This window comes from Dipodomys merriami, unplaced genomic scaffold (genome assembly GCF_024711535.1).
Source record: "Dipodomys merriami isolate MVZ:Mamm:240054 unplaced genomic scaffold, mDipMer1.0.p SCAF_364, whole genome shotgun sequence".
NCBI classification, from domain to species: domain Eukaryota; kingdom Metazoa; phylum Chordata; class Mammalia; order Rodentia; family Heteromyidae; genus Dipodomys; species Dipodomys merriami.
The window spans coordinates 668,192-676,450 of NW_027205204.1; the positions used below are offsets into that span (position 1 = coordinate 668,192).

The 8,259-nt window shown below is 39.2% G+C and overlaps 1 long non-coding RNA gene across 2 annotated transcripts; it reads right to left on the bottom strand.

Annotated features, from left to right (window-relative positions):
- Positions 1-5,030: 5,030 nt before the first annotated feature.
- LOC138804432 (uncharacterized) lies at positions 5,031-7,953 on the bottom strand. 2 transcript variants are annotated; one of them, XR_011365261.1, is made up of 3 exons: positions 7,852-7,953; positions 6,617-6,659; positions 5,031-5,676 (listed from the first exon to the last, which is right to left on the bottom strand). It is a non-coding gene; the product is annotated as an uncharacterized lncRNA (long non-coding RNA). The 2 variants fall into 2 exon arrangements; XR_011365260.1 differs by lacking the exon at positions 7,852-7,953 and adding an exon at positions 7,360-7,477.
- Positions 7,954-8,259: the final 306 nt, after the last annotated feature.

Consider the following 8,259-nt stretch of genomic DNA (forward strand, 5'->3'; position numbering starts at 1 on the left):
GATTTTTTCTATTGCCATAAGAAATATTCTGAGTAAAAGGAAGAGAGGAATATTAGACGAAAGGAGAAAGAAAGAAAAAGGAAGAAAGAAAAAAAGAAAGAAAGAAGGAAGGAAAAGGAAGGAAGGAAGAAAGGAAGAAAGGAAGGAGAGAAAGAGAGAGGTACGGATGGAGGGAAGGAAGGAGGAAGCAAAGAAGAAAGGAAGGAAGGATGGAAGAGAAGGAGAAAGAATGGGACAAAACAATTTAATTTATAAAATCTCTTTAGCCCAACATAAACTCCATGTAATGAATCCTTAATAAAGTCAAGTTTGGAATTTTCACTTCTTTGCATGTTATCCATGCATGAATGAAACCAACAAATGAAGGATCATAAATAACTAGGTGAATCTGTTTGCATTTGTAGTAATATGTATGCGAATTTTTTTCTCATTTTTATACATCATCAAATAACTATTTACAAACAATTTACATTTAGTTATAAATGTTCTAAAAATTGATGAAACTAAAGGATTTCAATATATTATATAATGTGAATACAAGTATTTTTAATGTTATTAATATTAAAGTCTTCATGTTATATTAATTATGAAAAATTATTATGCATTTTATCAGAAGAATTAGCATCCTCTGATTTTGGTGTCTGTGGGTGTCCTAATAGCAGACCGTAATTAAAATCAAATGAAATATTGATTTGAGATTTCCCCAATTGCTTGATGTAGGCATTCAAAGCTGTAAATTTTCCACTAAGTATTGCATTTAATATGTCCCTGAGGAGCTGGTATTTTGTGTGTTCATTTTTGTTAAATTCCAGAAACTTTCAGATTTCTATTCTAATCTCTTCAGTGCCCCACTGGTCATAAAGCAGTGTGTTGTTCACTCTTCATGGGTTTGACCTTTTTTTTTTTTTTTTTTTTGCTTTAGCTGTTTAATTCTAAGTTTATTCTGTTGTGGTCTGAAAAGATATGTGAATTCAATTAATTTTCTTTCAATTTGGACAGAATTTCTGTGTGACATAGGATAGGTTCTATTTTGGAGAATCTTCCATGACCTGCTGTAAAGAATGTATATACTGATACTGAATGTATGTTCTGTAGATGTCTGTTAGGGGTAGGTGGTCAATGTAGTTATTTAGGTCTTCAGTTTATTGGTTGAGTTTTTCCAGTATAACCAATTGATGGATGACAATGATGGGTTGAGATGTGTTTTTAGGTTGTGTAGTATTTGGTTGATGATGTAGGGTGGTCCAGGATTCAGGGCATTGATATTTACACTTGTTATATCCTCCTAATTGAGAGTTGCCTTTCTCAACATGTAATGTCTCTTCCTACTAATTTTAATTTGAATTCTATTTTATCTTATTTTAGTAATTCTACTATGGCCTGTTTATGGAGTCCATTTACTTGAAAATTTTATTTCCAGCCTTTCAGTTTGAGTACGTTTGTTTTTGTCAATAAAATGTATCTCTTGTGGACACTGGATGGCTGTGTCTTGTTTTTTGATACTAGTATCTGATCTGTTTTCTAATTGGTAATTTAATTCCATTGATATTGAAAGTTAAGACTGAGAAATATGTTATGTTATAGCCCTGCTGTTAGGAGCTGTGCCTCATCTACTGTTAATATATTTACCTTGTTCTCTGGTAGGGAGCATTTTATATAACCAGATCCTGTTCTTCTTGATCTTCTCTATATAGGGTATATTTAATTAACTTCTACCCTGCTTATTTGGTGGAGATACATTGTTTCAAGTTTTCTTTGTCATGAAATATTTTTATATATCCTTTAAATGTAAAGGAGAGTTTGGCTTGGGACCATATTCACTATTGGTAGTTGTTTACCCTTAGTGTTTGTCATATATTATGCCAGGCTCCCCTTTTTATGCCTAGAAAAGTTGAGCATTTCTTCATGAGTCTAATGACCATTTTTATTTCCTCTTCAGAGAAGTCTCTCTTTAAGTCTTTAGCCCACTTAATTATCGAGTAGTTGTTTCTTTGAGGATTTGTTGTCAGGTGATTTAATTTTTTGAGTCCTAAGTATAATTTAGATATAAGACCTCATCCGTTTTATGACTCGTGAAGATATTCTCCCAGAACGTGGGCTTTCTATTGATCTTGTTAGCTATGACCTTTGCCTTGCAGAAGCTCTGATGTTTCATGCAATCCCAATTTTCCAAACTTTCTTTGATTTCTTTTGTTTCCAGTTCTCTCTTAAGAAAATTTCGGCTTGTGCTAAAAAGCCCTAGACTTTCTCCTATTCCTTCAGGTAATGTTTTCATGGTGTCTTCTTTTATTTTGAGGTGTTTGATCTATTTGGAGTTGATTCTCCTGCAGGGTATTATATACAGATCTAGCTTTAGTTTTCTACAGGTGTTGAAGCAATTTTGTCAACACCATTTACTCAAAAGGCTGTCTTTCTTCCATTCTAATTTTTAGCCCCCTTGTCAAAGATTACGTGGCTATAGGTCAGTGGGTTTATTTCTGAGTCTTCAGTCTTATTCCATTGATCCTCAGGTCTGTTCTTGTGCCAGTAACAAGCTGTGTTTTACTATGGCTTTTTAGTAGAGTTTGAAATTTGGAACTGATAGTGCTCCAGTGCTGTTCTTTCTGCTATGGATTGGCAAACCCAGAGCTAGCATTATACTTAATGGTGAAAATTTAAAGCCATTTCTTATAAATTCAGGAATGAGATAAAAAGTCTGCTCTCTCCACTACTCTTCAACTTTGTATTAGAATGCTAGCTGGGGCAATAATACAAGATGCAAACTTAAAGGTCTCCAAATAGGGAAAGATGAAGTAAAACTCTCCCTCTTTGCAGATGATATGATCCTGTATTTAAAGAACCACATGGACTCCACTCCCAAATTATTGAGCTCATCAGAAACTTTGGCAAACTAGCCAAGTATAAAATTCACCCTCAGGAATCAATGGCTTTCCTGTATTCCAATAATGTTAAGATTGCGGGTGATATTAGGAAAGCAACCCCTTTTTAAAAGCCACACAAGAAATAAAATATCTAGGAGTTAAGAAGGACCTCTATGAAAGACATTTTCAAAACCTGAAAAAGAAAATGAAAGCAGAACTAAGGAAGTGGGAAACCACCCATGCTCATGGATTGGGAGGAATAACACCATGAAAATGGCAATACTGCCAAAGGTTATATCCAAATTCAATGTGATACCTACCAATATCCCAATCTCACTCTTCAATGAAATAGAAGTAATCCAAAAATACATATGGAACAATTGAAAACCCAAATAACACTGAGGTTTTTTTAGTGATTCTCATTTTGTATTAACACTTTGATTCTAGAAAGTAATCTACGGATTTTAACTTTCTTCCCTCCCTTTGGATAAAGCTCAAAAAACCCTGCCTCTAACTCCCAAGACACTTAACTCTTAGGTCTGGACAATTGTTCTTAGATAGTGGATTACTTAATTGTATTTTGAACGCATAAAACATGCATATAGAAATCTCACATTTTGATCTCATGAGAAAACAGCCTTTACTCCACTCTCAGATTTATTTCCTGAAATGCATTTTTAAAGAGAATATGTTTTCATTTTTAGATGAAAGGCTTGTAGGAAACTATTTTCATAACCTGGCTCCTCCTCCTGCACCTCAACACCTAAAACACAAATTTCAAAACGCATTTAAAAGAAACAATACAAAAACCAAACACTGGGAATGCTCAGATGCAGAACATTTTACAAAACCCAGAATATAACTCTGCTGTCTGAGGGAGGGGCTCTCTGAATAAATTAACAAACAAACCCAAAAGAGCATCCAGGAGTATCGGATGGGAGTGTCCCTGGCTGCTACTCCATGGACAAGGAGCATGGAATGGCTTCCTAAGCCTGCTGGCGAATGCGTGGGGGAAAGTTTCCTTGCCAGTCTGAGTACAAAAGTTGGCATCACCCTGCTTGGGCCTGTCTTTTTTGTCTTTTCCCCACAGCAGAACAAAATCAACCCCTCCTCCACGGCTGATAAATACTGTACAAACTGATCCACAGAGTGGCATCTGTTCAGTCTGCACTCCTTCCTAGGTGGGTGGACCTTGTCCCGTAGTATGCGTGTACTCCCAGGGGCTGATCCTCATGGACCCGGCCCAAGGGACAGGGGGGTGCTAGATGTGAGTCAGTGGCACTGTGTTATTCATGCAGCAGCTGCCAGGTTGCTGCCCTAGCCCAACAACAGGTGCACCCTGATCTTCTTCCACAGTCCCAGGCGAGGGGTGCTCACAACGGCCCTAGGTGGGCAGGCTTCCAGTAGGATCCTACTTCACCAGAGGGACCAGCATGCCTGATTAAGTGGCTGCAGCCTGAATTAATTATTAATTATTTAATTGTTTAATGGAGCAGTATTTTTGCCAGTTGTGAGGCTTGAACTCTGAGCCTGGGCACTGTCCCTAAGCTCTTCAGCTCAAGACCAGTGCTCTACCACTTGAGCCATAATGCCACTTCCAGCTTTATCTGCTTATGTAGTGCTGAGGAATTGAACCCAGGGCCTCATGCATGCAAAGCGAGCACTCTACCACTGAGCCACCTTCTCAGCCCTGGAGCAGTTTTAAAGAAAATGATTCACATTACTGTATGATATTATTGGAGAGTAACTTTTCTTCCATATGTGCCCAAAGCACAATGAAATGTAAACAGATTTGAACTCACGGTTGGAAGAGTATCCTACATACCACTATAAGTATTGTGACATTTGTCCAAATTGACAGAACAGCTTTCTAGGACCTCTAACCTGCTATTTCATAGACCTTTTGTAGCCACCTTATTTCCCCATACAGGCATGGCCTGGCTTCCTTGCCGCTCCCTGTGCATTTAACAGTTCAGTAATATGCAGTAGGCTCTCTTGTACAGCACCCTGTCACTCTGTTATCCCCCCACAGAACACGTATGCACAATGCTTCAGATTGTAGGCTTAAAAAACATAATTAGGATTCATGAATACTAGATTATATAAAAAACACTAACATTTTAATAAAGTTAGAAAAATAGAATGAGCATTTTATAACCATCAGGACAAAAAAAATACAGGTTTTCCCAGGAATGGGGGAAGGAATCTCTAAATCTAGATTGGCTTCTAAGTTGCCTTCAGAAAAAATTCTGCCTCAGAGTCCTAAAAGGGATTTACTTCCTCATTAAAGACAGGGTTTTCTTCCTGAGTCCAAGGAGGGACAGATTCTAATTTCTCAATTGGAAACTGGATCCCCTTCAGGAGGACAGATTGGTCAGGATATTCTGTGAAGAAAGATTCCCTTTCCTCAACTGAATCTAGATTTTGGACCTCACTTATTGGTTTTCCTGAAGATACACTGGGGTCATTTTCCATTAGCATACATTTACACTGCATACCAAGACATGTCTTTTTTACTTGTTTGGAGCTAATCTAGGTGGATTATCAACATCAATGGAAGATATTCTGGATCATCTTCTTCCTTGGCAGTAAGTGCAGGTACTCCTGCTTCACATGTGGGGTTCAGAACCAGTGGGATGTCCACAGGACTCAAAACCTGCTTGGGCCTTTCTATATATTAAAAAAACACCCTCTATGTTCACATGCCTTCTGGAGATCAGTAATGTTTTCTGATCTCCATGAGTCATCATAAACGACATCACTGATGGGTTCTTTATCTGGAGAACTGCAGGAGCTGCTCTACTGTGATACAAACCTGAGAATGGAAATAGGTACAGGAGTCTTAGAACTCAAGAAGTTAAGGTGTGACAAACTTTCATGAGAATCTAATGGGGGAAGCTGTAGAACTTGAGTTTGGACTGAACACTGATGAGAAGTTAGCATGTTTCTAATGAGTGGCTACTTCCACGTTCCTTCAAAGGAGAACAGATATTACCTGGCAAAGAATATCCATAAAAGGATATTTTGCCAAGCTGGGGAGTACTAAGGGCTCTATGCCCATCCTGCCCATGCCTAAAGACCCAAGTTCCATCCATATTCACCAGCTCTGAGGTTTCTAAACAAGGACTTCTTCCATTTTTTCTTGGTCTCATGGGCCATGCGTTCTTCTAGCTGGTCCAGAAGAATATGTAAGCAGAAGAGCAAGTCTAAAGAGGGCATCTTGAGCTTGACATACTGTGTAAGTTCTTTCAGGGTGTCATGGTTCTTGTTCTCATAGAAATCATCAAGGTAGAAGTCCATCCACATAGGGAAGATGGAACAAACTAGGCTATGGGCAGATTGGTGACAAGGAAAATGAGAGCCTTTCCTCCCCATCCTGAGCTTTGTACTATAGCCTCTTTCTGGCGGGACTTGCATGTTGTAGGAAGAGACTCCTGCAAGCAGGATGCTCCTCACAACCCACTTCTAGAAATTTCTCAAATATAATCATCTAAAATTCTCCCTATGTTAGGAGGAGAAGGTTGTTTCCCCTCTTGATCTGACTTGCTATACATACCCCCCTCGTCATCCATGAGAGTCCAAAACCACAACCACACCCACACTGTGTAATCTGCTATCCACTGAAGTGCCAAGCCTCAACCCCCTGGTGAAAATCACAACTGGTGTGCAAAGAAGGAAGTTGACTTTGATTCAGACACCTCAAAGATACCCAGTTTTCAAAGACAGAACTTCTCTTTGTGTCAACGTCCACTTACTTCTTCATCTTGTTCATCTTCCTCCCAGTTACGGTAGAAGGATCTGTACCAATGGGAGGAGAGAAGGAAGTTAACTCTATGCTTCTCCTTTTCTGAACTAACAGGACAGACATGGGACTGGTTAAGTCACATATGGTAATGTAAACATAACAGACAAAAAGTAGAGATATGTCTACACAATTTCATGGAAATTCTGTGAGGATGCTTATCAGCATTTGTCCAAATAAATGTCCCATGGCTCATGCCTCTAATCCTACTAATCAGGAGGGTGAGATCTAAGGATCACAGTTTGAACCCAGTCTAGTTTGTAAAATTCTAAAGACACTTATCTTCAATTAACCAGCCAAAGGCCAGACCTGGTATTGGAGCTTAAATGGTAGAGTGATATGAACAGAACAGCACTCAGGCCCCAAGTTCAAGTTCCATTCTTTCTTCCATCTATATTCCTTCAAAGGCCTCCAAGATAGTGATTTCCTAGGTGAGGGTGGATGTTGGGTGACACTGGCTCATTCCTTTAATCCTAGTCTCTCAGCAAGCAAACTGTTAAGGCTCCACTAGCTTCTGAGGAAAATGAAATGTTCTGGCAGGCCACTCGTAAGGAGTTATCCAGGGAGTGCACTTCTTTGTCTCAAGCCAAGCTCCTGTGATAAAACCCCATTGAAACAGTCTCAGAGAGGTACCAAGTATTCCAATAATCTGCCAGGGGGTCTCATCAGTCCTGGATTTGAATGAGGAACACTCACTTTTTAAACAATATCCAGCAACTGCTCCATTGTCTCCCACTCTCTATAGTGGCGGTGGAAGTTTCCAACATAGAAGAGATCACCTTTCTGGTAGGCAGGGATCAGGTCCATTACCAGTATTTCCAACAAGCCTGAGTCCAAGCTCCATATATTATAAGGCACATTCAAGATTTGAGCAGACTCATTGTCACACTAAGGTGGTAAAAAGAATGAATCTTTGAAACATGGAAATGGGAGTACACTTCAAAATGAGTAATAGAGTAATAGGATTGAAAAGTACACAGTAAATATTTTATCAATATACCCATATAAAAACACAAGAAGAAGCCTGTACTGTGGGCTAGAATGAGATTAAATAGGTTTCCTGTCATAGTTACACCTGACCTGAGTTGACTTGTGATTCCCTTTATTTCTTCTTATAAAAAGGCCTGAGACATTGGATTCGTGGTTTGGCACTGATCCAATGTCTGCAGTATCGAGTGAGGCACTCACCCCTCTCATGCCTGGGACCTGATTCTCTTGAACTTTGAAAGCAATACAGGAATGTCTTTCTTGTTTCTGAGCCACAGGCCAAGTGAGCTGGCTAGAGCTGACTGTAAGTTACAGTTGCCTGGGTCTCAGAGTTCCATATTCTATTCCATTGTGAGGGAAGTAGTGTCATCTCTCAGAGCCCAATGATCTAAGCTGCTTACTCACATAAGACCATCCCAAAGAAAAACGGGAGGCTGAAATTTCCCCTCCCACATCACTCTATACAAATGTGGACATTGTCAAATCCCAACATCCTCAGGTAGGCCTAGGAACCAGCATGGTCTCAGCCTCAAGGAAGCTTTCCTAGGTGAGATCCATGCCTTATTCCTTATTTTTCACTATTCCTCTTGTTCTGCAAAAATCATTTTG